The following is a 27,303-nucleotide window of genomic DNA, read 5'->3' on the forward strand; positions in this document are numbered from 1 at the left end:
TGGTCATTAAACCTCCTCCTCCAACTAGAACCACGTCTTCACGTCTCCAGTTTTCAAAAGGCCTGGATGTGATGGTGTTCGGAGTAGTCTCATTTCCTAGAGAGCAATTCCCTGGTGACTTGGATTGATGGGATCAAATTTTGGGATACTTGTCAGCACACAATTGCTCCACAAAGTTTCTGCCACCACAGGCCAAGTTAACCAGAAGTTAGATGTTACCCTATTTAGAATCTTTTTTTCTTTTCTTTTCTTTTTTGGTGGAGAAGTGAAGGTAGGGATCTAGAAGGGGGATTAAAAACTCTAATAATAGGGCAATGATTGTATAAATGTGCTTTACACAATTGGTGTATGTATGAATTGTGGTAAGAGTTGTATGAGCCCCTAATAAGATGATTTAAAAAACTAATAATACAAGACTATTGCAGAAAATTTTAATAATACAAATAAGTAAAAGGAAGTGAATGTAAAAATCACTCACAATTTTACCATCTACATATCTTCTGGCAGTTCTGGGACAGAGTTCTAACAGTTATCAAAATATAGTTGCGTCAAAAACCAAACCCATTGTCATCAAGCTGATTCTAACTCATCGGAGACCCTGTAGGACAGAGTAGAACTGCCCCATCCTCGGGTTTCTGAGGCTGTACATCTCCCTGGCAACAGATCACCACATCGTTCTTGCTTGGTCTGTATCACTTGCGCTTTTGGTCACTCATCAGTGCTTAACCACAGCACTACTGCAACAGGACTCTGACATAATTACCTCCCTATTCTATATTATCCTTTAAAAAAACCCTCATGTTTTTAATTATTTATTTTTAACTTTTTCTTGTGAATTAGGTGCACGTTTACAGAGCAGACCATCAGTTTTCCATACAGTGCTTCGTACACATTTTCTTTCACCTGCTCCACGGCCGTCCCGACCATGTACCCCCCCCCCACCCCACCCCTGTCCCACTTCCTCCATGTTGCTGAACTTCATGCTTAAATAAATGCAGTTCTTAGGATTTTATTTTGATGGTTGAAATGTATTTGTTCTAATAACAGATTTTTACTGCCTGTCTTTGTGGTCTTAAAAAGTTGATCATCCTAACATTGCAGAGAGTAGTCTGATGGATGATAAAGGGCCATGGTCTTGGCAGCGTCCTATCAGTCTCTATCCGATCAGTAAATCTGCTTTATGATTCGGGGCTTGGTCCCACATTTTCTCCTACTGTACTTAGGACCTTCTAGGGTGTCTCCCCACGCCATCCCAGATGAGTTATTTTTTGTTGTTGTTGTGTTCCATTTGGGGTGGGTAGGTTGGTGTGTTTAGTTAATTACTTGGAGGAGCTGCTAGTGGGAGCCAGGCACTATCTAGTTTTATCTAGGTCTCATGGCCATGGAAGTTGATGTTTGATGTTTGTGTGGTCCTTCAGTCTATTGGACTAAATGCTTCCATATGTTTTTTAATTTTCACCATTCTTTTGTTTGCTTGGGGAAACATCAATAATTGTACCTTAGATGGCTACTCACACGCTTTTAAGACCTGAGTCAGGTCGCGCCAAAGTAGGGCATAGACCACTGTTTTTGTGAACTATATGATGCCAGTGGACCTGGGTGGCCCCAAGACTATCACTCTGCATTGCTGGTTGCAATTCTTCACGTGTTCACACATATCTGATTCCAAAGTCTCACTAAAGACAAAATCTGGCTTGTGGCAAAGTCCTTTTGGAATCGTTCTTCTGTTGACAAACAATTACATTTCCTTTATTTAGTTCCTTTGTTGTCTAGAAGATGAAAAGGAATCATTATCTAATTGAAATATACTGCATGGCTTAGAGATAAGGAGATTTAAAGCTTGTTTCGGGTTCTTTGTAGGCCCACAACAGTTTTTATCAGCGTTAATGGCAACACATACATTTCTCTCAGCTGGTCTCTTGTGTTCACATGCCAAAAGTTTCGCAGGGTCAGCTTGGCCACTCCACAGTCCTGCCCGCCCCCACCCCGACCCCGCTTTGTTCTTGCCTTACTATGAGCTTTCTGTGGACTTGGCCTGCTCACTTTCCAAGATGCAAGTTTTCATTTTTCTACCCTCAGGGCCAACATAGCATCAGTTATCTTTGTTCCTCTTACCACTTCTCCTTGTTAGATTTAACTAACCTCCCTTGGTTATTTACCATGTTTTAAAAGTGAGTCACCTTGAACTCTGTTACCTGCTCCTCACACCAATGATTTTTCTTCATTTTATTGAAATAATAACTCTGTGAATACACAAAATAGGAATGTAATTGTCTTTAAAAAGATACTGCTGTGTCTTTGCGTCCCACTGATAAAGAGGATACAGTCAGTATATTAAATTTCCTAAAGTCTGAGTATTCTCCACTTCATGTTTTATATTTTCTCAGGGTTCTCACCACCCCCCCAACCCCCTCCCATCATTCCCAAATTTTTAGAGGGACCATTTTAGGAGCATTTCTTGGGTTACCTTTTCTTGATTGGCTTCTACAAATTTATGTTCCCATTCTGCTAATCCTTATCATCTCTCCTAACCTGGGAAGGCTCACACTTTACTCATGCGTATTTAGCTGTGCTTTGCTTAATTCAGTCGCACCCTTAGCAGCTGGGGCAGGTGGACCAGAGGAGAATCCTTTACTCGTCATTCACTGAACAAGCTTTGTGGGGTCTCTACTATGTGCCAGACTCTACACACTTGTGACTAGAACAGACACACTCTCTACTCTCAAGGAAGTCATGATCTAGTGTGGAGTAGGAACTTCATCAGCTACAATCTCCATTGCAGTGGGGTCATGAGTAGGCAGACAGCGTTAGTAGGAGAACGATGCTCTGGGGAACGGCGCAAAGAGTGGACATGTGGAGCGACTTGAGGGGCTAGAAGAGGCGGGCGGAGGGGAAGGGATGCTGGAAAGAGGAAAGAGCTGGTGCAAAGGCAGCGAGGCATGAGGAAGGGCATTTGGAGGAGCCGGAGGACTTGATGTCCGCCCTGGGGTGGAGAATGCAGTGGGAGAGCTGGGGAGATGAAACCAGATCAGGAAAGGCTTGGATGCCATGCTGGGGAGTTTGCACTTTAATGTGAAGACGCTGAAGCGCACGGACAGATTTATGCCCACATGGAAATGATTCGATTTCTGACTTAGGCGTATTCTCGCATGGCCGTGCGTGTGGGTGTGGTTTGCATTCCAGCCAGGGGCACACCCATGTGTGCAGAGGGCCCTTTCTCCCAGGTGTGAGGGCTGTTCCTCCCACAAGCCGAGCCTTCCATGTAGTAAGGGCCCGGCTGGTCAAGGCCTCCCACCGACACTTGGGGATTTACCTCTTTGCTCTTTTCTTCCTTTCTCTCTCTTCTCTTTCCTTCCTTCCTTCATTTACTTAAGAAACTCCTAAACTGTTACCAGGTCATGGGCATTCCTAAAAAAACACATTTCAGTGAAAAGTTTTCCAGTTTAGTTGTGGCTATCTTCTTGTTGTTGTTAATGGTCACTCTAAGAGAACTTATGCCACACATGTCCTTTCATAGACTCTCACAGCTCTTATTCCCCTTTCTCTACCTGCAATTCTTTTGCACTGCCTATTACCGTCTTCAAAGGAAATAGGAAAATGGAAATGGAACTAAATTGATTTTATTATTGACTTGTGGCTCTAAAGTTTATTAGCAGTATGTAAAAGCTACAAGTGACTTTAATGTTTTCCATAATGTTTTGTAAACTGAAGGTTATAGCCCGTGCATAGGCCTTGAAATTAATTTAATGGGTCACAACCTGCATTAAGCAAACTAACAACAAAGAGAGAGAGAGAACGAGATGCTACATAATTTAATAGACTAGAAAATATGAAAATGCATGGAATATCCCACCCAAACCTATCATCTTGCTATTGAATCAGTTCCAACTCAGCAACTTTGGAGGCCAGAGTAGACAGGCTCCCTAAGTTTTCCTATCAATCTTTACAAGAGCAGATAGCTTCCTTTTCCTCCCAGGGAGCAGCCTGTGGGTTTGAACTACCAACCTTTCAGTTAGCAGCTCAGTGATTATGCCACTGCACCACCAAAGCTCCTCCCCAAATGTATGAAGGGTCAGTAATGTTTTGTGCACTTTGGTTTCAGCTATAAGCATAGGTGCTTGAGAATACATATTTAATTATATGCCTTACTGTGAGTCACAATAAGAAGTGTTTTCCTCCTTAAAGAAGTAGAAAAGCAATATGCAACTTTCGCCCATACTGTGAAAATGGTAACCAAGAACCAGAGAAAGTGGCTCCCCAGATTCATGAAATAAGTAGCAGATGCACAATTTGAACTTAAGCCTCCTTTCTGCCTGATGTTCCCTGGTTGGGGTGTCAGAGGAAAGAGAGAATCCTGAACAATAGCCTAATGAGGACTGGTGGTTATGTATTTCATTTGTTTATATTATTTTATTTTTATTACTTATATTACTGTAAAAGATAATAAAATGTTCATGTTGACTTGGTATATTTGTAGCTATGAAAAAGCACAACCTATTTTTTTCTTTGTATAATAGATGAGGCCTGTTTGCTGTCAATTTTTATCTTTGCTTTTTAATGTTTGGGTGGGCATTTTTCATGTTTACATTTATCCTTAATTTTATGAGTAAAGATAATCTATATTGTACGGAGGACACTGAGCCTCTATTAAGGATGACAGGAAAAACTAAAAGTAGATAGTAATGATGTCACCAAATTGTACGCATAAAAGTCATTGAAATGACAAGTGTTTTGTTATATAGATTTTTACCACACACATACACACAAAGATAATCTAATTATTTTGGTTTCTGAGCAAAATGTTGACTACTGATGTGGGCCCTTTCTTTCATACTCTGCAAACATACTAAAAAACAAGCACCTCAGCATGTTCAGCCATTCCTCAGAGATGAGGGGTTTTGCCCCTGGAGACAATTGCAGTCTTGGAAACTCACAGGGGAGGGTCTCCTCTGTCCTGCAGGGTCGCTGTGTAGTAGAACTGACTTGGGGTCCATGAAAAATGGAAAAGAGGCATTGTAACTGAAAATGGGGGACTTATTGAGGGATTCTTGAAGCCCCTCTTATGGTCCTGGTTCTGTTGGTCTGATCCTTGTAATCAGCCCATTTGTATGTTCTCTCCTTTCTTCCAAGAAAGAAAATTTTTCTTGTTTCTTCTACAACAGAACTTGGAACTTCAGGCAGGTAGGTAGGCATAGCAAAGGACACTGGTTTGTGACCCCAGAGGCCTGAGACCTGGGCTTTCTTGTCACCTATGTTACTGTATGAATTTCAGCAGATCTCACCCATAAAATTTTTTCCACCAGAAACCCAAGAAAGTGAGTTTGGGTTGTCTATAAGCTGCTGCAATCAATGAATGCTTCCTACCCATTTAGGAATCTGCTGGTGAAATAGTTAAGCTCTTGGTTGCTGTGTTAGTCTGGGTAGACTAGAAAAATAAATTCATGGACAATCATGTGTATTAGAAAGAGCTTTATATACAAGAGCAATTGAATATTGAGGAAACATCCCAGCCCAGTCCAGATCAATCCTTAAGTCTGACATTAGCCCACATGTCCAATACCAAATTATAAAGTTCTCTTCAGACTCACGAAACCCATGAAATGACACCAAATCCAGGAAGATCACAGGCCAGTGGATGGATAGTATTGTAGATTCAGTGACAGTAGAAGCATCTTAGGGCTGGCAGGGGTCTCCATGTGGTTCCTAGTCCGTAATGTCTCACAGGGAGTGAGCTTTTGTCCCTCCTCCAGCAAGCTATTTATCTCCTTGGGGCGTACAAATGAGGTCATCCACTGTGACCTGACTGACAAGCTAAACTCCACCCCTTCACTCTTAATACGCTCAGATTGACAACAGATTATGTAACTACCACAATCGCTAATCAAAAGATCAATGGTTCAAACCCAAAACTCACAATGTGGAAGAAAAGACCTCTGTGGGTGCTGTGCCCCTGAAAAGATTTTAGTCTAGGAAACCCTATCAGGCAGTTCCATTCTGAGCACACAAGAACCATTTGAGAATTATGGATTCCTTTTGAGATCTGATAGAACCAGTGCCTAAGAATTGCCTACGAAATATGATGCATAAGGATGAAGACACATCCATATGCATCATATTTAGGGTCCCTGGACTTTTTTGAAACCTGTTTATAGATGCACAGATTTAAAAATGTGTTTTAAATAGCTTCCTGTTCATTAATTTCTTTGAACTTCCTAAGGAATTTCTGGTTTTGCATCCTTCCTGTTGGCTTGGTAAAGATATCCTCTATAGGTCAAAGATGCCTAGAGCTGGAAGAAATTTGGGGGAGTCAAACCATCCCTATCATCTACTTACTATCAGGACATCTCATTTGCCTGTAAAGCAGTTCGACAGTGTTGCTCTTCAAACCCTGTTGTGGACAATACCACTTTAAAACCCACTTCTCATATAAGCCAACAAACAAACTCTAAATCTATTGCTGTCTAGTTAATTCTGACAGAAAGTGAACTATATAGGATAGAGTAGAGCTGCTCCCTATGGCTTCAGGGCTGTACTCTTTATGCAAACAGGTTGCCAAAACTTCCTTCGGTAGAACACCTGGAGGTTTGAAATGCCAATGCTTTGGTTAACTCTTGAGTGTTTACTTACAGTACTGCCAAGACTCTATTTCCTCTCTAAGCAAACTCACTGCCTTCGAGTCAATTCCGAGTCATAGCAACCTTGGTGAGGTAAGGGTTATGAATTAGGCTGCTAACCACAAGGTTGGCAATTCAAAACCACCAGCCACTCCGAGGTAGAAAGAAGAGGCGTTCTACTCCCATGAAGTGGTATAGTCTTGGAACCTCCAGAGCAGTTCTTCCCTGTAGTGTGGACTCACTATGAGTTATTCTCATTGAAGAGTCATTTACTCACTCATCCTATAGACAGGGTTTAGCACTTTGTCAGGTTAAGCTCTATGCTCCATGCTGAGGATAAAATGGTGAACAAGATAAAGATGTGCATGTCATCCCATCACAAAGAAGGGGAAAGAGGATGGGGAGGAAGAAAAGGAAAGGGTAAAAAAGAGGGATTGATGACCTCGGGCACTAATCCACCCTGGGGGAGGATATTGTTTCTGTCTTCACAGAAATGGCAGTGTGAGTGCAGACATCCCCCCCGCCCCCCCATGGCCCGCCAAACCTGAGGGTAACGTAATCACATGGAGCAGCACATGAACAGAGAGGTCTACAGTCCTCACAGGTCAGCCAAATTGATCCCCTCCCTGGAAGTATGTGCTACAGAGGACAACACTAAACCTATAGATTGGGGAGAGGAGCCAGCCTTTCATGCCGACATGGAAGCAAACTAAGAAGGAAGAAGAGAGTGAGGAACCACACCCCATACTGACTGACACACCGAACCCTGTGCATAGGGGCCCTGCATGGTTGCTAAGGCACAGAGAGGACAGTAAAGCCACAATAGCTTAAGACATGATGTCCCCTTGCTGGAGCATACTGTGACAGAGGACAATACTGGGGACACATGGTGGGTAGTGAGTCCAGTCTGACCCCTACCCCCTCCTAGTGGGCGAACCAAGAAGAGAACATAACAGATCAGCAATGGGAGCAAAGCCAAGCCACAAGGCTCTTAGGTGCCCCCAAAATGGACGTCAGGCTAGTAGGGGCAGTTCCTGGGACATCCCTCCACCCCACCCTCCATGAACTGTGGGGAGATAGTCAGAAGGGTCGGCAGCATACAGACCTGGAATTGTGTATGATTTTTCATCTTTTTGCTTTTCTCCTTTTTCTTTGATCTTTTGTTTTGCCTATCTAAATAAGATAGGCATAGGAGGCAAGCCCGAGGAGAAAGCAATGGGATCAGTGGTTCCTGAGGGACCTTGGGGGAGGAGGAGACTGGGGAAGGGAGTGGTGAGCAAATAATGCCATAGGCAAGGAAACAACTAGGGAATTAAAATCAACAAGAGGGATATAGAGATCCTGGAGGTGTTGGAGCAACAGCAGTCTAGCTGAGAGGGATTACTAAGAGGCAGAAGAAGAGCAGAGAGAGTGTGATGGTAGGGCAGGAGGAAGGTAAAAGGAAACAGAGGAAAGAACTAAGACGCAAAGCTATGGATAGATGTGTAAACATAGGTGTGCATTTATATAAATATATTCATAAAAAGAGATACTGTCCTTTATACATATATTTATATGGCAATACATTGAGGAAGTGGACGGATTTTGGGCCTCTGTTCAAGCCCTCCCTCAACTCAAGAACACTTTGTTCTAGCAACCTGGCATTCTGCGATGCTTACCTTCCTGATATGATCACTGAAGACAAAGTGGGTATTTAAGCAAATGTGGTGAAGAAAGCTGATGATGTCCATTTATCAAAAGATATAGTGTCTTTGGGTATTAAAGGCTTGAAGTTAAACAAGCAGCCATCTAGCAGAGAAGCAACAAGCCCACATGCAAGAAGCACACCAACTTGTGTGATCATGAGGTGTCAGTGGAACCAGCTAACAGTCATCAGAAGACCCAAAACAAAAGAACATATTGTTGAGAATGAGGGGGGTTGGCGCAGAGACCCAAAACCCACCTGTAGACAATAGGACATCCCCTCACAGAAGGGTCACAAGGAAGGGATGAGTCAACCAGGGCACAATATAGCACAGATGAAACACACAATATTCCTCTGGTTCTTTAAGGCCTCCTCCCCTCTTCCATTATCATGATCCCAGTGCTGCTTTTCAGTCTGGCTATACTGCAGTATGTCCACTGATACAGATAAGAGTTCAGGACACATGGAATCCAGGTCAGATAAACCCCTCAGGAACAGAAATGTGAATAGCAATACCAGGAGGGGAAGGGAAAGGTAGGGGGCAGAAGGAGGAGCCAATTGCAATGATCGATACATAACACACACACACCAACAGGGGACAGACAACAGAAACCCTGGGGGAAGGGAGACCGGGTTGGTGAAAGATATGAAAATAATAATTAGTTATAATTTATCAAGTATTCACGAGGGTGGACGGGGATAAAAGAGGAGCTGTACCAAGGGCGCAAACAGAAAGTAAATGTTCTGGAAATGACAATGGCAACATATGTACAAATGTGCTTGATACAATTGATGTATGGATTGTTTTAAGAGCTGTAAGAGCCCCCAATAAAGTGATCTTTTAAACAAAGAAAGCCAGAAAGCTAGATTCCAGTTGGAAGACAAGAGAAAAAAGAAACTATCAAGGAAATTAATAAATTATTTCAAGGTGCTGTAAGTACTACCAGATGAAAACAGGGAGATGAGGAAGAAAATTTTAAGGAGGAAAGATTTTTTTTAATTTAAAGATCATGTTATTGGGGCTTCCCCACCTTCCCCCTACCCTCCTGGTAGTGCTACTCCCATTCCTGTACCTGGATTCTGTGTGCATGAGTTTTTATCTCTAATCTGTACCTGTGCACATGCTCCAGTCTAGCCTGCAGCGAAAGGCAGGACTAGGGTCATGATAGTGGGGAGTGAGGAAGCCTTAAAGAACCTGAGGACGATTGTGTGTTTCATCAGTGCTAGACTGTGCCCTGGTTGACTCATCTCTTCCTTGTGACCTTTCTGTGAGGGGATGTCCCATTGTCTACAGATGGGTTTGAGGTCTCTGTTCCAACCCACCTCATTCTCAGCAACATGTTTTTTTGTTTGTTTGTTCATTTGCTTGTTTTGGGTCTTCTGGTGCCTGTTCCCTGATCCGGGCAACACCTCATGATCTCACAGGCTGGTGTTCTTCTTCTATGTGGGTTTGTTGCTCCTCTGCTGGATTGCTGCTTGTTTAACTTAAAGCCTTTAAGACCTCAGATGCTTTATCTTTTGATAGTCAGGCACCATCTGCTTTCTTCACATTTGCTTGTGCACCCATTTTATCTTCAGTGATCGTGCCGGGAGGTTGAGTATCACAGAATGCCAAGTTGTTAGAACAAAGTGTTCTTGAGTTGAGGGAGGGTTGGATCAGAGGCCCAAAGTCTGTCCACTTCCTCAGTGTATTGGCATATACCTATATTTTTATGAATTAATATATTTACATATAAACACACCTATTGTGTTAGTCCAGGTTGACTATGGAAACAAATCCAGAGACACTAATATGTGTATAAGAGAGAACTTTATATCAAGAAGCAATTATGCATCAATAAAACATCCCCACCACATGCAGATCAAGTCTATGAGTTCAATATTAGCCTGTAAGTCTGATATTTGCCCATGAATTCCCCTTGAGACTCACACAACACATGCAATGACACCAAATGCAGAAAGATCACAGACCAATGGGTGGAAAGTCTTGTGGATCCATGGTAGTGGAAGCATCTCAATGCTGGCAGGGGTCTCCACGTGGCTTCTCTAGCTCCAGATCTCTAGCATAGCTCCCTGTGTCTTGTCAGCAGGAAAACGAGGCAAAGAATCAGTTGTTTCCAGGGGGAATACAGGAACTCCCAGAATCCTCAAGAGAAGGCCATACCCACATGGAAGTCCCATTGGCTATGGCCTGAGAACAGGCTAGACTCCACCCCTTTGCAAGTTGACAGGAGATTATGTAACTGCCACACCTATGTTTATACCTCTATCCATAGCTTTTCTTCCTAGATCTTTCCTCTGTTTCCTTTTACCTTCCTCCTGACCCCCAATCACACTCACCCAACTTGTGCCTCTTAGTAATGCCTGTCAGCTAGATTGCTGTTGCTCCAACACCACCAGGATCTCTGCATCCTCCTCATTGTTGACTTTAACTCCTTAGTTGTTTCTCTTTCTATGGTGGTTGTTTGCTCAGGGGGAAAGATTCTGTATGTACCATTGTCTGGAAGATGTCTCTGAAAAAGGAAATCTTAAGCTGTAACTGAAAGGTAAGAATGAACTTGGTAGGCCAAAGAGGAAGAAAATCTCTCCCTTTCAGCCAGAGAGACTAATACCTGCCAGGTTCCTATGATAGGAAAGGAGGGGGTTGGGGTTTAGGCAATGAAAGAAGAAACCATGACTGGGAGTTGGCAGGAGAGAAAGAAAGTGGTGCGAGATGGAGTTGGACAGATAGAGAGGCTGCATCTTATAGGGCACTGCAGAGCGTAGTAAAGGGTTTGGACTTAATTCCAAATGATAATACATTCTGAGCAGCACACTATATCATGGAATAATATACTATAGTATGGACTTTAAAGTTAGGTGATTGGAATTGGCATTTCAGCTCAGTTATGAGCCTCTTCTTGTACACTGTTTCAGATCATCTGACCTTGTATAGCTCAAAGATATAGGCCTATTCTCCTTCAGGTGCCAGTGGGATAGCCAGAACAGCCTGAGTTCTGATAGACTTCATGTGGACCAACAGGAGAGGACCTTGTCTTGTTCCCACACTGTGTACCTATTGCCTCTTGTTCAGGTATTTTCTGATTAGTACTAACACATGTGTACTTGTGGGCACCAGTGCATGGGAACAGTTGCCTTATAAGACAAATCTCTTGCAATGGGAGAGAATCAGCAAATAAATAACTTCTTCCCTTCCTTCACCAGATGGAATATCTTCAGATCCATTCATTCAGACAGTGTTCAGAGACGGTCAAACAAGATGAATCAATCAGTCGTGTACTTGCTACCTTGCACACAGTGGCCATCCTCTTGATCATGTACCACTTAGTGTTGGCTGACCCTCCTTTCTGATCTCAACCCTTCTTCCCTTTCCCCAACTTATGCTTTCCTGTGATTGTGCTTCAAAATGAAGTATTAGCACATATCCTTTGACTGTGAGCTCTGCGTTCTGGGAAACTCTGGGTAAGACAGGCCCATTGAACAAGTTAGCTCTCAGTGCCTCAATATTCTTATCTGAGAAATAGAATGTATGATACCAGTGTGTGCCTCATGGGGTTGAAGACAGATGCTTTTGATAGAGTCCCTGGCCCATAGTATGTGCCATGTGTGCTGGCTATTATTACAATTTTCTCTAAAAGCGGTCAAAAGTTCTTAAAGGATTTTAGGAGAGTATATTATGCTCCGGTTGACACAATTTATTTTAAACATTTTATTGTGAATTAGGTGGGGGCTTATATGTCAGATCATCTTTTTTTCAGATTATAACTTTTATAGTCTACAACTTTACCAATGTATCAATCCTTCCATTAGCTTTCCCAGGCCCCTCCCCCAGGTTTTTCTATATTTTTTGGATAATGTCCCCCCTTCCCCAAGTTAACACCCATCTACTCTCCATCATATTACTTTTCCTTCCTTCCCACCTTTGGTAGCCATTAAAGTCTGTTTCTTTTGGTATGATAACATGTGTATTATTATTATTATTATTACTTAATAGTGGCCCCACAATATTTGTCCTTTCATGTTGACATTTGAATAAGTTCTGTCTGAGTTCTCTAGTAGTCCACAGTATTTGGACTTCCTGAAGAACCAACATCTCTTCTTGGCAGAAGTACAACCAGAAAAACAAACAAAAAGGAAGTACAGTGAGAATGCTCCTTAGAAGCAAGGATGGGGAGACTTTGTCTCACATACTTTGGACATGTTCTTACGAGAGACCAGTCCCTGGAAAAGGATATCCTGCTTGGGGAAGTAGAAGGTCTTAAGGAAATGGGACTGACACAGTGGCTGCAACAATGGGCTCAAAGGCACCCGGTTGTGAGGACAGCATAGGATGGGGTAGTACTTCCATCTGCTGCACACAGAGTCACTGTGAGTTAGGACTGACTCCAAGGCGACTAACAGGTAAAACTCTAGGGCTCAGTCGAAAATAGATTAGAGGGAGACAAGAAGAAAAGTAGAGACACATTTAGGGGCTGATGCAATAGTGAAGAGAAGGGATTTCAGTAACCTAGAAGACTTTTAACAGCAGAAACATGAGAAATGGGCAGATCCAAGGAGCACTTTGAAGGTGGAACCTAGAGCACTTAAAAGTAAATTTAATGAGAGAGTGCACACAAAGGAAGATCAGCTGAAAAGTAAAGAGCTCTTCCTGTCACGTGGACAGCATGTTGTACACCAAGTCCTTTTTCTTAACACATTTCCAGATTACATTAATTGCATACCTTTATGCACATGAACTCATTCAATTCCCCCAATTTTTTATTCCAATTTGTTTTTACAGAAATCCAAATCTGAAAGACTCAGGGTCACAAGACATGAAATCATAGAAAAAGCAGGTGATTTTCTAAGTCACACAGAGAGGATTCAAACCCAGATTTTCTTCTGACTAGGAATCGCATGCCCTTTCCTAACAATCTGGTTCTAAATGGGGTCAGTTGCCTACCAATTCTTTGAGTATGATGTATCCGTTTCCTATGCTTACTTCCCGTATCCAGCCAAGCTCAGGACTCACGATCCAGTTGATCAGGTTTGTTTCTGTGCTTATTTACAGTGCAGACCCAGCAAAACTGGGCTGGCCTTAAAGAAAAACCAGGACTAGCCCATCAAAAAACGGATGTTCCCACTGTGGCCCATCAAGAAAAATATGGATTGTCAACTCAGGCTGTAAAAGACCAAAGTGTCTGGGTGGCTCCCTTTATGTGGAAGCACATAGAAGCAGGTACTTAACTAAGTTCTGGTCAAGCCGTCAAGTAGATGATCGTCACACAAAAGCAAACTCACTGTCATCAAGTCGATTCTGATCTAGAGTGACCCTCCTGCCTAAAATTTACCCTAGCCTTCCTAAGAGAATATGTTCCTCTTATCCCTTCTCAAGTCCAAGAAAGAAAGTCTTCTCTCTTAAGTACTGTCCAAAGCATTGGGCAAATGACTGTTGACAACCTACTAGGTGAAAGGCACAAGACTATTTCTTCCCTTCCTGTTCATCCAAAGGCAAACAGGTAGCTTTCCTGGGGTTCTTTGTAAACCCTCCCCCCATTGCTCGTTGCTCTTAGTCATGTATCCCTATTCGTCTCTGCCATCTTCACTAGCCCACGTCCACTTCATGCAAATCCATTGCGGTTAGCAGGCTGCGCCTTTTCCTCACCCGAAGGCGTCTCACTTCAACTATAGACCACTCAGAGTTCCAAACCCATCTCTGTGCTCTCTGGGAGGGTGAATATTCAAAGGCTGGTGACTCAGGGAAGAGAGAGGCGCTCCATTCATGATTTGAACCAGAGAAAGAAAGCAGATGTTATCAGATGCCCCATTTTAATGACCTACAAATAACGTGACTCAAACTGGTTCATGTGCAGCCTGCATACTTCACAGGGGAGGAGATGAACTGCTGAGTTGGCAGAGGAGGTGCAAACACATGCTGACTTTGGCTTGGCACCTATAATTATACCCACGCCATGGCCTGCAGTTTGATTGTCTTTTAGGAAGAAAGCAAGAGGAGAAAGAAAGAAAGGAGAGTGGGCTGGGTTGGAGAGAGCCAAAGGACAATTTGGCTTTTTTTTTTTTTAATGGGATAGACTCAGACCATTTCCTTACATAATTTATTTTAAATTGGAACTTCTTACAGAGGCACTCCATGAGAATGGCAGAATAAAAAATGATGTGATTACGAAGACTTCCATAATCAGTGCTGCGCAGATCTCATCGGAAACACTCATTCCAGCCCTGACTTAGAATTGGAAGTGATTAGATTTGAAGTGATAGAGGAGAGATGATCGCGTTCGCCCACTTCTGTGGATCATGTCAAGATCAAGTCCACATGCGTCTGATGAAAGCTTGGGAGGTACAGAGTGACTAGTGGTTAACACAGGAAGGTTCCTATCCTCAAGGAAATTCAGAACCTACAAGGAATCAAAGACTCATGGAAAGCATTCGAAAGTGCGTTCTCGAGTCGGTAGAGGTTTACAGTGCTGTGGAAGGTAAGAATTATAGTTTGCGGTTGTTTGAGAAACTTGAGGTTTTTCCAAGAAGATGACATTTCAAGATAGGTAGGATTTGTATTCCTGAGGAGTGTGAGCAGATAGTCTAGGTGGAGAGAAATGACAAGCACAAGGGCTGAGAAGTTCTGGAAGTATTTGACAATAGGTGAAGGTGGGTGGTCATGTTTGGTTCAAGGATAGAGGGAATTGGGAGAAATGTAGTGGAAAAGAAAACAACTACCAAATCACAGGCATGGATTGAGGCTATTTGAACAATTTGATTTCTATTCTTTAAGCCCAGGAGAGTCACAGAAAGTGGTCTTCTATACCTAGTAAAATTTCAAACTCTTGTAAAATTGATCTGAATATGACAGTAGCATTGGGAAAGAGGTGGTCTCTCTTCCTCAAAGGGATCATGTTTGTGTGTGTGTGTGTGTGTGTGTGTGTGTGTGTGTGAGAGAGAGAGAGAGAGAGAGAGACAATGTCCTCCACGTATAAAGACGGGGATGGTAGGTTACAACATTAATCTTATTTTAGACATATATGCAAAGGTGGCAGCCAGCTAACTCCATGACGTCTTGTAAAATACTCTTAGGAGTTTGGGGTCTTGAGTTAATCTTAGCAGAGCTCCCTTTGTCATTGTCGACATGGTTGTCCTTAGCAAACATGCTGGCATCCACCAAGCTGTGAACGGTTAAGGCGAACTGAAACATGGGCATGTGCATCCGTCAGCTTTGCTGTGGAAGAGAAAGAACCCTGGAAGTCTACTTCTGAAAAGGAAGAAGATCGCATGGAGCACCGTGCCACAACACAGTGACACACATGCACGGGGTCCCCAAGGGCCAGGATCCATTTGTGAGCCACTGGTTAGCATGTAGGTGTGATGACAGCTAATTGGATACGATTGCTTAGAGAGAGCAGGCAGAAGAAGAAGGTTGAAAACCGAGCCTAGAAAACTTACATTATGGTAATGATTTGCTTTAAAGGTTAAAATGGTGACTGACCCAGTAGCCAGAACAAGGAACTCAAGCACATGGAAATGGTGTAGGGTTTGTTGGCGTAAGTATGTTAGCTATGAGTTGTAGCTGACTCAATGGCGTCGGACACCACCATCATACAGCAATGTCCAAGGGAAGGACATGCACAAAAGTTGGGGGGAAAAAGTACTGTGTTTTCATAGGTTCTTTTTACCTCCTTTCTCAAATCAACATGTAATCTCTGGAGTAGCCATTATCACTGAGCTTTGATGAGGCACCAAGGGATTTATAAAAGAAACAGAAAACAGATCTTGGCTGAAGTGAGGAAAACTTGTAAATTCTCACAAGCAAGGTCAGGTGAGGGGCTAGTGGTCCGTTTGCCATCTTTGGTATAAAGTGTCAAAAGTTGCAATAAGGTAACACAGAGAACAACTGAATATGGTATCCTATGGAAACACTGGCTTATTTGCCTGTTTTAATAGAAGATTATAAATGAAAAATGGGGCACAAACCCTAATGATTAAATTGTCCCATAATCTCAGATACTGGTTATCCCTCCTGGCCCAGGACAATGCTGCCCTTAAAAATACCAGATAATAATTGGACACATTATTAATAAATATTTCTACTGTTTTTAAAAAATGTCCAATAATAATTTTAATTATTTCGTTCACTATCTTACATCCTTGTCAATTCAGACACCAATAATTTTGTTTTGCTTTACTTATGTTGGCCTATTTTTTCAAGTTGACATCTGGAGTGAATGCCAATAGTTTGCATTGTTCTTGAACGGAGCACTGTATAAGAAGTTACGAGACAAGGATTTCCGACATTACCAATACTATCACCCCTCCCCGCTCTGCCGTCATAATCTCCACGCCTTCTCTTCTGCTGTTAGAGGAACGGGCATCCTAGTTTTAGCACCTTAAATAAATCATGCAATTTCTGTTTTCCGTGGCCTGAACTGATAAAATGAGAATGGCAACACTTTATTAGCTGTACACATGCTTTCTTGAAGATTCTTCTGTGATAAGAAATTGGAGTCTAGATTGGGAGGAAATGGGGAGCTAATAACAGTGAGCCCAAGATTGAAGAAAATGTTCTAAAAGTGATTGTGGTGATGATAGTACAATTCTTCTTGATTGTGATTGAACTATTGAATTGAATGATGTGCCAATAAAACTGTTGGAGACAAACAAACAAAAATGCTTCCATAGGATTCAATAACTATGATCATTTTTCCATGGGAGATATGTGCTATGCCGCTAAGTGGACTGGTTCCTGTCCTCAAAGGGTCAACAGTCTGTTTCTGGGGAGCAGGAAAAGGACAATGACACCGACAGTGAGGTCATGTGGTGGAGGCAAGTGACTCAGACTCACTGCCCAACTCAAAGGGATACGACAGGACAGAGGAGAACTGCCCCTGTGGGTTTCTGAGATGGTCGATCTTTACAGGAGTAGGAAGCCTCACTTTTCTCCAGAGGGGCAACAGGTAGTTTCAAACCACTGACTTTGCAGTTAGGGGCTCAACGCATAGGCCACTGTCTCACACATATAGGGCCATACGTAGGGTCTACAATGAAGATGTTAGCATCAGTTCAGTGGAGCTGGGAAAACTTCCCAAGGGAGATAACATTTGAGTTGAGCCTGCAATAAACTTTTATGCCAGGAAGGGAATGGAATTCCAGGCACAGAGAACAACGCATATTTAAAAAAAAACTTTTGAGAAACAACTAAAAGTCATACATATTGCTAGGATGTAAGGAACAAGGCATGAAATGGTGATAATTTGAAGCTAGTCAGATGAGCGTGTATTATTAAATCACAATTATTATTAAGTGCTTACTGGTTGAAGTGGTAAAGGGATACAACCTTTCCTGATTTTTAAAGCCACAAACTGGCGCCCTGTTCTGTTTGGACTGCCTCTTGGTCTATGTACAGGTTCATCTGAAGCACAATTAAGTATCGTGGAATTCCAAGTTTTTGCAATATTAGGCAAACATCCTTCTGGTATTATTTGCATGCAACCGAGATCTATTTGATATCAGCGAAGAGATTCCTTATTTTGCAGCCTCTCCGGAATCTGGCTTGAATTTCAGGCATTTCCATCCCCATGCACTGCTGTAGCTGTGTTTTATGTGAGGGAAAAGCAAGTAATCCAAGAAGTGGACTGTATGAAGAAGAATGTGGCATCAGGGCTGAAGGAAGGCTCATTAAAGACCTGCAATATGCAGATGCCTTTGCTTGATACAAGTGAAGGAAACCTAAAACACTTCAAAATCAAATTCCCTGTCATGGACTTGATTCGGACTCACAGCGACCCTCTAGGACAGGGTAGAATCGCCTCTGTGGGCTTCTGAGACTATAACTCTTTGGGAGTTGCTGATGTTGTTAGGTGCTATTGAGTTGGTTCTGAGCCATAGCAACTCTGCACAACAGAATGTAACGCTGCACGGTCCTGCGCCATCCTCACCATTGTTCCTATACCTGAGCCCATGGATGCCGCCACTGTGTCGATCCATTTCATTGAGGGCCTTCCTCTTTTTCGCTGCCCATCCACTTTCCCAAACATGAATTTCTCAAGGGACTGATCTCTCCTGACAATACATCCAAAGTATTTAAGACAAAGTCTTGCCATCCTTGCCTCTAAGGAGCACTCTGGCCTTACCTCTAAAACAGATCCATTTGTCTTTTTAGCAGGCCGTAGTACTTTTAATATTCTTCTCCAGCGCCACAATTCAAAGGCATCTGTACTTCTATTCTTTTTAAGGAGTAGAAAGTCTAATATTGCTCCTGAAGAGTAGCTAGTGGTTTTGAACTACTGGCCTTCCAGTCTAACTACTATACCACCGGGGATCCTCATTTATGAGAATCAAAGGCCATAGCCTTAAGTATAAATTACACCTCTTCATCAAGAACAAAAAACATCTTTACAACTGGCCTAATAAGCAACATTAGTACGAAGAGAGAAAATTCTGAAGTTGCCAAGGATTTTTTTTCTTAACTCAAATACACAATACTCATAGGAATAGCCATCGAGAAAGCAAAGGACTTATTGCACTGGGCAAATCTGCTGCAAAAGAGCTCTTCAGAGTATTAAAAGCAAAGATGGCACTTTGAAGCTGAACGTGCTTCTGACCCATGTGTGGGTATTTTAAATAGTCTCATATGCTTAGGAAAACTGGACAACGAATAAGGAAGACCAAAGTAAAATCAATGTGTTTGAATTATGGTGTTGGTGGAGAAAACTGAGTGGACAGCTAGAAGCACAAGCAAATTTGTCTTGACAGAAGTTCAACTGGGATGCTCATAGAAGGGAGGACAGAGACTTCCTCTAATGTCCTCTGGTTCTGTTATCAGGAGGGCTCTGACCTTGGAGAAGGACAGCATGCTTGGTAAAGCGAAAATAAAGGGAAGACCCTTGGCGAGATGGATTGACGTGTGATTGGGCTCAAGCCTAGCAAAGACTGTGAGCATGGTACGGGGCTAGACAGGGTTTCATTCTGTTGTACGTCGGGTTGCGATGAGTCAGGACCAATGAGGAAACATATACCAACGAACAGCAGCTAACAAGGGTGAAGGCATGACATGAGACTCTGGGTTAATGATGAAATTGCATGATTCTAGACAATAGCTCGGGGAGACTTCATACCAGAGGTAGAGAGGACGGAACTAAAGCTGTATCTGTAGTCCAGGAAAGACTTAATAAAGGTCTGCAGAGGTGCAGCCATGGGAAAAAGAGGTGGGGTGAAATTTAAGAGACATATTATTAAGAAGATAGAATGAACTCGTAACTTACTGAATGAGGCATAAGAAGAGAAAGACCAAAGGTTCACTTTCAACTTTCTGACTTGGGAAAATAGGTCTATGAGGGCTGCATTCTCTGAGACAGGAAGTACAGGAACAGAAGCAGGTTTGTGGAGAAATCGAAAATTTAGATATCAGATCTTTTATCTTGCTCTTGTTTTTTTTCCCCAGGCTTTTATTGCTCTTGTTTTATGGATGCAGTAGCATCTTGAATATTTCTGAAAGTACTCATGTAAATTTTGTTGTTTCTTTCTTTTTTTAACTCTCTGCATTATCTCTTTTTCTTTCAGGGTGGGATTTTAAAAGAATTTTATGGAAGAGGGAGTAGAGCACATCCTGGCCCACCAAGCCCTGAGGATATTCCTACTCAGAGCAGCCAATCCACAGAGAAAGCCGTAGGGCTGGCCCCACCATGGGACACAACGTTACTCACTGACCCATAGTGCTACGGGGGACAACTGGGGAGACAGTGTGGGAATTGCACCCCCATCTGACCCCACCACACCGAGGTGAAACACTAAGTGTATGCAATAGAACAACAAGGGGAGAAAAGCAATGAAGTCCCCAGGGAATACCAAAAATAGACTTTGGGGCCAGGGTGTGGCACCCCATCAGACTCGACTAAAAAAGCACTCCTAAAAGTCAACAAACAGATCTTGAACTATTTACAGGCTTTTCTGTTTTATGCCATTGATTTTGTTGTGGTTTTCTTTTGTTGCTTTGTTTTGCTCTGTCTTGTTTTTTGTGCATATTATTGTCTCTGCAGGTCTGTCTAGATAAGATAGGTGGGATAAACAAGCCGGAGGAGAAAAGAATGGGACCAGTAGTTGGGCCGGGAGGGGGGGAGGGGGGTGTGCATGGGAGAGGGGAGGCAGGGGAAAGGAAATGGGTGTCAAATCCAGGGACAAGGGAACAACAAGTGATCTAAATCAATGGCAAGGAGGATGTAGGAGGTCTGGCAGGGCTTGATCAAAGGCAATGTAACCAAGAGGAATTACTGAAACTCAAATGAAGGTTGAACATGATAGTGGGACAAGAGGAAAGTAAAAGGAAACAAGGAAAGAGCTAGGAGGCAAAGGGCATTTATAGAGGAGGTCTAAATAAAGGCATGTACATATGTAAATATATTTATATATGATGATGAGGAAATAGATCTATGCCTTATTTGTAGGTTTAGTATTAAAGTAGCAGATGGACACTGGGCCTCTGCACATGTACCCCCTCAACACAAGAACACCTTATTCTATTAAACTGGCATTCCATGATGCTCACCTTCCCAACATGATCACTGAAGACAAAGTGGGTGCATAAGCAAATGTGGTGAGGAAAGCAGATGGTGCCTGGCTATCAAAAGATATAGCATCTGGGGTCTTAAATGCTTGAAGATAAACAAGCAGCCATCTAGCTGAGAAGCAACAAAGCCCACATGGAAGAAGCACACCAGCCTATGTGATCACGAGGTGTTGATAGGATCATGTATCAGGCATCAAAGAACAAAAAATCATATCATTGTGAATGAGAGGGAGTGCAGAGTGGCGACCCAAAGCCCATCTGTAGGCAATTGTATATCCCCCTTACAGAAGGGTCACAGGAAGAGATGAGCCAGTCAAGGTACAATATACCACCAATGAAACATACAACCTTTCTCTCGTCTTTAATACTTTCTCCCCCCTACTATCATGATCCCAATTCTATTTTACAACTCCAGCTAGACCAGAGCATGAACAGTGGTACAGATAAGAGCTGGAAACACAGGGAATCCAAGACAGATAAACCCCTCAGGACCAGTAATGAGTATGGATACCAGGAGGGTAAGGGAAAGGTAGGGGGAGAAAGGGGAGCCAATCACAATGTTCTACATATAACTCCCTCCCAGGGGGACGGACAACAGAAAAGTGGGTGATGGGAGACATTGGACCGTGTAAGACATGAAAAAATAATTGTAATTTATAAATTATCAAGGGTTCATGAGGGAGGGAGGGTAGGAGGGAGGGGGAAAATGAGCTGATACCCAGGTCTCAAGTAGAAAGAAAATATTTTGAGAATGATGAGGGCAACGTGTACAAATGTGCTTGACACAATGTATGTATGGATTGTGATAAGAGTTGTATGAGCCCCAATGAAATTATTTTAAAAAAAGAATTTTGTTTCTCTTGGTCTTTGTTTGTATTTCAGACTTCCTCAAAGGTGTGTCCAGATACATTTAAAGACAAGACATTGAAACACACTGCCATCGAATCGATTCCAAGTCACAGGGACCTATGGAACAGAGAAGAACTGTCCCCGTGGGTTTTCTATAACTCTTTCTGGGAGTAGAAAGCATATCTCTCTCCAGCGGAGCACCTAGTGGTATTGAACTGCTGACCTGGGGATTAGCAGCCGAAAGTGTAACTCACCAGGGCTCTCAGTTTAGGGCAATGGATAGGCCAAACTGTCTCCACAGGAGACATCTGATTTAGGATGAGCAGTCAGGATGCTGACCATTGTCTAAATGCTGGAAAGAAGAGAGTTCATCTCTGGAGTGCTGACATTCAAACGAGATTCTTCAGTTCTAGTGAATTCTATCTTGTTAAGAGAGAAGTCACCAATCACACACACACACACACACACACACACACACACACCTTTTTTAGTCTGGCAACAAGTGCTTTAGCTGCTAAGTAGTCTACAAGGAGGCAGAAATGGGGCAGGAAAAGAGGGGTTGACTTGCTTTGGCCCCTAAACTCACTCCTGGTTTGGTGGAAGTCTGCAAGCTGAGAGGGTTGACTTTAGGCAGGCCAACCCTCGTTGGCTGTAGGCCCAGTCTCCTGTGTCCTAGGCTGTAGCTTCCTCTGTGACCTCCACTTGCCCCTCTTCATCCATCGTCCCTTCCAGAACTTTGCTAGAATATCTCATTTCTCGTCCTTTTTATTTACTATGATTTTAATGAGGCTTTGGGAGAAAGAGATAAATGCTTAGGTTCAGTTTACCAGCTTAAGGCAAAAGCTCCTGAATTTGTGTGAGGACAGGCTATGTTCAAGATAGCTATGGCATCTCTAGGTGAGATTACCAATTGGCGACAAGCACCAGTTTAGAATTCATGAGACAAATCTACATTTCAGAGAAAGCTTGAATGGGGTGGTGGATGGGTTTGCCTCGGGAGAACAAAGAATGAAAAGAGAATAGGAATTAATCCACATTCATTTTTGTTTTTAGGTTATACTATTCATGTGATGCTAGAGGGACTCATGATAGCTCAAGGCTCTGCCATTGTTGATAGAAAGCACTGAGCTGGGTTCTCTGAGGTCAGGGCCAGTGCGCTGAGGAGGCAGTAAAGGTGTAGGGAGGAGGAAAATAATTAGGCGTAACAAAGTGGAGCAGGGCGAGGACAGGAACTCCTACGATGAGAGAGAATCAAGGGTGTCACCAATCCTAGATGATGCTATCGAACTTTTTTGGACGTGGGCCCATTCCTAGGAGACTGCTCCATGATCTGCTCGCCTTTATTTCTGCTGAGAGTGTGACTCTGACTCAAGTACCACCGTTCGCGGAGAGCTGTTTCCACAGTCGCCACAGTCAGTGGACGTTTAGGAAGGCCTTAAACTGTGCAAGATACTGGATGAAGTTCCTTAACTCTTGTGGACATTGAGTCAATGCTGACTCATCGTGACCCCACAGGACAGGATAGAACCAGCCCGTGGGTTTCTGAGACTGCAACATTTTGCAGGAATAGAAACCCTCAGTGTTCTCTCCTTCGGTGGGTTAGAACAGCTGACCTTGTAGTTTGCAGCCCAACCCTTAACTACTACAGCACCAGGGCAACATCATGTTCCTCAAACTGCTCCTCCTCCCCAACTGAGTGAACACCACTGTGGAATAACATTATTTTACTAGTCAAAACCTTTGCTTTGATAGAGAGTCAGGTTACCCCTCATTCTAATATGTAGAGACAGATGGTCTTGTTTCGGTGTTTAATGGGGTGATTTGGCATATTGGGTGAAGCAAAGAATGAGAACATTTTAATATTTCTCCAGAGTACTAGGGAAGGTATTACCCATAATCTAAGACAGACAGTGTTCATGTAGCACAGTGGGATCTCAGTACATACTAGTTTGTATTCTTTATATTATTTCACCTTGCTTTTATTAACAAGGTTTATTAAAAACACATGCCACTGCAAAATAGTACATGTCAATGAATGCTCATGACATAATAGGCTTGTAAAAAGCAAAAACACTTCAAACACACCTTTAAGAAAACCCCCAAACACTTAACACAAGTACCGTCCACAGACAAGCCACTGAGGAAACTGCCCTACAAACACCACCATCCAAACCTAGACACATTCCTTTAAACCTTTCACTTTTGTGTCTCTAAATTCAAGGTTGGCTTTTTTAATCTAATTTTTGGTCTCTTGATATTTCAAGATTGCTGAAGGGCTAGCAAAGGCACCGGCGTTGCTCACTGAAAGGTCAGTAGTTTAACCCACCAGCTGCTTCCTGGGAGATGGAGGGGATATTCGACTCTGGTAAAGATTTACAGCCTCAGATACCACAGAGGAATTTCTACTTTGACCTACAGGGTCGGAGTGACTCGCTGGTGGGAAGTTGGAGTTTAAAAGAGATTGCAACATTAAAAAAATTTTTTTGTTTGATTTGTTATTTGTTTGCAACATGTTTAATGACGTAGAGAATAAGGATATGGGATTAGCACAGGGCTGAGTAGAAAAGAGTTGATCTAGTGTGGGGCTTTATTATTCTCACTGAACCTAATTTATCATCAAAATGACCATAGTAGTCATGGGATAAGAAGGGGAGAATACAGTCTGGGCCTTTTAAATGATTACGACTTTCTAGTTTAGGCAGATTTTTAAAATGTCTTTATTCCTTCATTCTATCCACAAGTAGTTTATACCATTGTATGTCTGTCACCACCATGTGCTGGGTGAACAAGACGTCTCCTTCTTCTTTGTGGGACTTTCATTAATAACTAAATGAGAGACTAATAAAGAAAATTTCAGTGCCAAGGATGGGAAATGAACCTCCTGAAGGTGGCCTTTCAGCCATATTTTGCTCCAGTTATCTAGTGCTGCCACCTGGTGGGAAATCTTTGGTCTCTCTCCCCTCCCTCCCTATAACCCCCCCCCCCAATTTAAAAACTACATACCAGAAACTAGAATTTCCTAGAAAGGACACAGGTCTCCATTTTTGGATGCTGGACAGTGCAGTTGTCCTTGATGAATACATCTTTTCTTCTTTCTCGTCACCCAGCCCCATACTGGCACCAACCCTAACTCCTCCAGGATGACAAATTCCTCTTTTGCCAGCTTTCTGAGTCACCTTCCCAGTCTGCCCTGGGGAATTGCCTCACTTTCATCCCCCCCACAGAGTTTTGCTCCCAAGATTCTGTTTCTCCCCAGGACACGGGTGGTGTGTGGCTGGTGTCTGAACACAGGCAGGAAGAGGCCAAAGACCTTGCCATGAGCACTTCCACCCGGTTCTTCACTTCCTCTCCATGTCTGTGTTGGGGCAGTGCTGTGGGGAAGTAGCTTACCTACCTCTCCCTGAGTAGTCTGGATCCAGGCCTGGGCTTTTTCAGAGTGCTGAGTAGGGGATTAAGCATTAAGTAGGTCACTTGTTTTGCATCATCAGCTTCTGAAATGAGTTGAGTGCCTCCTGAGCTGGTTTTATCTCTTCACAGGGCCCCACTGTACCAGGTCTACAACCAGCGCAATTGCATAGCTTCAAGCTAAGTACCTCCCATGAACACATTGCTAATGTTTTGCCCAGAAAAGTTTCAACTGTGGATGACATTGGTTGGACCCAAAGTCACGGAGACTGCTTTCTCCCACTGCTGGTCATTATATCAGAAATTGTACTCGATTTAAACAAGTAAGAACGGGGCATGGTTGTTGGAGTAGGAACGATGCTCTCTGAAAATGCAATGCTTACTTTTAGGCTTCTGTTGCTGTTGGGTCAGCTTCAGTGCACAGGTGCCCCGTGTTCAGAAGCACGCAGGGTGTGCTTGCCCAGTACTAGCTTCTTGATCCCAGCTAGGCTTCAGTCCATTGTTTCAGCGCTGTGGCTGTTCAGTGCCTCGCTGCAACCTACAGGGCTCTACGTTAGTACTTTATCAGGCATTCCACGGGGGTTGCCCCAAGTCATCTTTGGAAACAGATCATCAGATCTTCCTTCCTACTTTGTCTTAGTCAGAAATTCCTTCATCGGTCACTCTCTGTTGGTGTCTAAAATGCTAGTAGCTAAGGAGCCCTGGTGGCTTAGTGCAGTGGTTCTCAAGCTTCCAAATGCTGCCACCCTTTAATACAGTTCCTCACGTGGGGGTGACCCCCCAACCATAAAATGATTTTCATTGCTACTTCATAACTATCATTTTGCTACTGTTATGAATCAGGTGACCCCTGTGAAAGGGTCATTGGAGCCCCAAATGGGTTGCGGCCCACAGGTTGAGAACCGCTTGCTTAGTGGGCTACAAGTTGGGCTGCTAACGCCAAGGTCAAGCTCACCAGCTGCTCTGAAGAAGGAAGACGTACAGACTTGGAGTTCCACAGGGGCAGTCAGTCCTACTCTGCCTTTGGGGTTGCTGTGAGTTGGGATCGACTCAGTGCCACTGCGGAGTAGCTCCTAACATCAGAGCAACACGCAGGCCACCCCAGGAGGCGATGATGACAAATGGGCGATGATGCTTTTGCTTCGAAGTTAAGTCACGTAGTAAAAGATGTATCAAGCGTGCACACACATTTTATCGATTTAGATCTTGTAGTCCACTTACCGCACATCCCCCAAAGGCACCTCTGCAGGAACCCCAGGTTTTTTATCTCTCTTTTTCTCGGAAGCTTGACGAGCGTCTCCTAAGCTCAGTGATGTGCACTGAACCCAGAGAAAGGAGGGAGGCCAGTGGACACAAATTAAGTGAATTCATTGGTGAACTCTATTTATGACCTATATTCTGTTTTTTTCCCAACAGTTTGACTAGCATATAATTTACATATCATATAATTCAATAGTTTAATCCATCAAGAAGACTTATACAATCACCACAATCAGTTGCACAAAAACATATTCTGACATCTTGTACTCCAGATCCCCATTTCCCCGCAAGCTTCCCTCCCAATCCACCAAGGGACCATGAATCCAGTTACTTCATTGATTTACCTATCCTACATTTCATATACAGGGAAACATTTTTAAATGAATGAACAAAAGACAACAACAAAACTAACAATGATAAAGTAAAACAATAAAAACCTCAATTGAAAAGAAAGCAAAAAATATTAAAAACTAGAACAGATTTAAATGGATCATAAAGAAGATCAAGTGATAGGTTGCTAAATATTAGCCTAACCAAATCTGTAAGAATGTACTTTCCAAGGGAGACGTAGGACAGTGTAAGACATGACAAAATCATAATTTATAAATGATCAAGGGCTCATGAGGGAGGGGGGACCAGGGAGGGAGGGGGTAAAAGTGAGGAGCTGATGCCAGGGCCTTACGTGGAGAGCAAATGTTTTGATAATGATGAGGGTAACAAATGTACAAATGTGCTTTATACAATTGATGCATGCATGGATTGTGATAAGAGTTGTATGAGCCCCTAATAAAGAAAACAACAACAAACAAACATGAAAGAATGTGCTTTCCAATTCATTCTGCATGTTATAAAGCTATTCATTCACATGCCTGGTCCGTGGTCAGAGGAGAGTGCCCAGCGGTGAGTCCACGTGAATTTCCCCTTCACAACTAAGCTTTAAA

General features: G+C 42.9%; 1 long non-coding RNA gene across 2 annotated transcripts in view; it reads left to right on the top strand.

The window, feature by feature from the left end:
* Positions 1-27,112, top strand: part of LOC142450298 (uncharacterized) — a 58,076-nt gene extending 30,964 nt beyond the window's left edge. For both annotated transcript variants that reach the window (XR_012784929.1, XR_012784928.1), the window contains exons 2-6: positions 13,349-13,516; positions 14,420-14,771; positions 19,846-20,064; positions 21,731-21,840; positions 25,235-27,112. This is a non-coding gene — a long non-coding RNA (uncharacterized LOC142450298). The remainder of the gene's footprint in view (positions 1-13,348; positions 13,517-14,419; positions 14,772-19,845; positions 20,065-21,730; positions 21,841-25,234) is intronic.
* Positions 27,113-27,303: the final 191 nt, after the last annotated feature.

Source organism: Tenrec ecaudatus, chromosome 6 (assembly GCF_050624435.1).
Source record: "Tenrec ecaudatus isolate mTenEca1 chromosome 6, mTenEca1.hap1, whole genome shotgun sequence".
Classification (NCBI taxonomy): domain Eukaryota; kingdom Metazoa; phylum Chordata; class Mammalia; order Afrosoricida; family Tenrecidae; genus Tenrec; species Tenrec ecaudatus.